Here is a 3,236-nt window from a genome sequence, read left to right on the forward strand (position 1 = left end):
GAACTAAGATATGAGCATACAATGAGAAGATCAGCAAGAGTGGTTGAAGCTGAGGTTCAGGAGGTTAACCTGAATATTGAAGGAGAGCCTAAACCCATCAAGGTTAGTATTTTTGTGGAAGACAATTTCAAGTAGGATTTAATTTAGTTGTGTAGAGAGTTTCAATACATTTTTGCTTGGGATTACACAGATATGAAAGGATTTGATCCAGGTATGTGTCAGCACATGATAACTTTAAAGAAATATGCTAAGACTATTGTCTAGAAGAGGTATAGAATGAATCCTAACTATGCCAAACATGTCAAGGAAGAAATTGACAAGCTTTTGAGAGTTGGGTTTATCAAACCGGTTAATGAGGTTGCTTGGTTATCTCCTATTGTTGTAGTGCCAAAGAAGAACGGGAAGATCAAAGTTTGTGTGGATTACAAGAAATTGAATGCAGCTACTATCACTGATCCCTTTCCCTTTCCTTTTACTTGTTATCTTCTGGATGATGTAGCAAGTCATGAGATGTATAGTTTCCTGAATGGTTTTTTAGGATATAATTAGATCAGGATGTATCTAGAAGATATGAATAAGACAACTTTCATTACAGAGTGGGGAGCATATGTTAGCATAGTTATAAACTTTGGGTTGAAGAATGGACTGCTTGAGTTCCAAGGATCTTCTCACAAAACATTTGAACCATATTTAACAACTTTTATGAGAGTATTCATTGATGATTTTGTGTTTTTGGTAGCAAAAGAAAACACTTAAACCACCTCAGACTATGCTTTCAAAGATGCAAAATGTTTGATATGTCATTAAATCCTTTCAAGTCAATGTTTGCAGCCAAAAGAGGTGTGTTGTTGGGTCATATCCTATCTAAAGAGGGTATGAGTATAGACCCCAGGAAGATTGCAGTTGTGCAGAAGGCTAAGGCTCCCAGTAATGTACAAGAGATCATGAGGTTTGTGGGGTAGATTAAGTGGCATAACAAATACTTAAGGTACCTGTCACATATATGTTCTCCTCTTACAACTCTCACAAAGAAGGGGATGCAATTTGTCTGGAGGGAAGATCAGGAGAGAGCTTTTAGTGTTTTGAAAAAGATATTGGTGGTGGCTCCAATTTTGCAACCTCCAGCATTGGGAATCACCTTTTCATGTTTGTGTGGATGCATTTAATTTGGCAATGGAGCTGTTCTCATGTAGGATAAAGTGCCAGGTTGGTACATGCCAATTTACTATGCAAGTAGGAGATTGACTGCTGCAGAGAAAAACTATTCAATAATAGAAAGAGAAGCACTTGGAATGATCTTCTCCGTGTGCAAAAATTCAGACATTATTTATTGGGAAATCGGGCTGTTTTCCATGTGGATCATCAAGCATTGTTGTTTTTTATTAATAAGCCCTAGTTGACATGTAGATTGGCTAGATGGATGCTACTGCTGCAGGAGGTTGATTTTAAGGTTATTCATACCCTTGGGAAAGAGCATGCCATTGATGATTATCTCAGCAAATTGCAAACTGATGAGTTTGAAACAGGAATTCATGATCAGTTACCTGATGCTGAACTTTTTGAGGTTTAGATGCTTGACCTTGATTCATATTATGACCATATGCTCCATTTCCTAAAGTCAGGAATTATGCATGCACACCTTTCAAAGTAGATCAAAGAAGAAGGGTGGCATTAAAGAGTAGATTATTTTAGGTTATTTTGAACACATTGTATAGAAGGGGAGTTGATAATTTATTGAGAAGGTGTGTTTCTAAATTCGAGCAACCAGCAGTGTTGCATGAAGCTCATTTCGGACTATCAAGAGGCCATTTTTCAGGTGAGATTACAAGTAGGAAAATATTGCAGGCAAGCCTTTGGTGGCCTACTATGTTGAAAGATGCTCATCAATATGCTAAGGAGTGTTTGCAATGTCTGAAGGAAGGTCAACCACTTGACAGGGATAGGATGCAAGATCATCTTGTATTACCACTTGAGCCGTTTCAAAAATGGGAAATTGACTTTGTCAGGCCCATCAAACCAGCAGCTAAAAGGACATGTAACAGATACATTTTGGTTTGCACTGATTATGCTACAAAGTGGGTAGAAGCTCAAGCATTAAAAGATAATAAAGCAGCAAGTGTGGCCAAGTTTTTATACTCTAACATTATGACCAAATTTGGTTGTCCTATTGAGCTAATTAGTGATCGAGGAAAGCATTTTTTGAATCAAGTGATTAGAAAACTCACTATCATACATATGATTTTGCACAAGAAATCTACTCAGTATCACCCTCAAGCTAATGGTCATGCTAAAATTTCCAACAAGATTTTACTCCGCATTTTGAAGAAATTTGTTGAGGATAATAGGGAAGATTGGGATATTAAACTTGATTCAGCATTATGGGCATTTAGGACTGCATACAAGGTTACAACTAGATTGACACCTTTTAGACTTGTGTATGGGTTGGAGGCTGTGGTGCCTATGGATTTTGTGGTCCCAAGCCTAAGGATAGCACACATAAATTGGATCCCCAGGAATCAATGAACCACAGGTTAGGACAACTCCTGAAGCTAGAGGAGGACAGGGTTCTTGCTGCCTACATTTCAAGGATTACTCATCAGAGGAGGCAAGCTTGGGTTAAGGCATATCAAAAAGAAAAATTTTCAAGAAGATGATCGGGTTGTGGTGTATAATTACCAACTTGGTAAGTTTCTAGGTAAATTGAAACTCTGTTATGCAGGCCCATTTATGGTATTTAAAGATGTTGGGTAGGGCACATTTTTTCTTAAGGATCTGCAAGGCAAGGTGTTGCAGCTTGCAGTCAATGGATTCAGGCTCAAAAGACTGGTTCAACCTTATTATGCACAAGTTAAATTAATTTTACCATGGTTAGTCAATTCACGTGTGACATACAGTGATTGTGTGGAATGGCCTGAGATACCTTGTACTGAAATGACAAATGGCACGAAAAGATGTAAATTAGTAGTATACTGGGCCATAGAGATGGAGAAGACGAGTTCTTCATTTGTTGCCTCTTCTTTCTCTCCTTCTTTGTTTGTGTGTCGACCTGTGTTGGCTGCCATGACACACACTCGGTGTACATCTACCAATGCACTATCCACGAAGTGAAGAGTTTGTGTTGAGGATGATGAATATACTGAGTATGATCCGAAGCAGCATGAGGCGACACCAATAATGAAGACTTCTCGTAAGGTAAATGCTGCAAGTGTTGCATCTAAACCATTTGTAGACTCTAT

The sequence above is a fragment of the Lygodium microphyllum genome, chromosome 26 (assembly GCF_053477565.2).
Source record: "Lygodium microphyllum isolate KBCC chromosome 26, Lygodium_microphyllum_v1.1.10, whole genome shotgun sequence".
Taxonomy (NCBI): domain Eukaryota; kingdom Viridiplantae; phylum Streptophyta; class Polypodiopsida; order Schizaeales; family Lygodiaceae; genus Lygodium; species Lygodium microphyllum.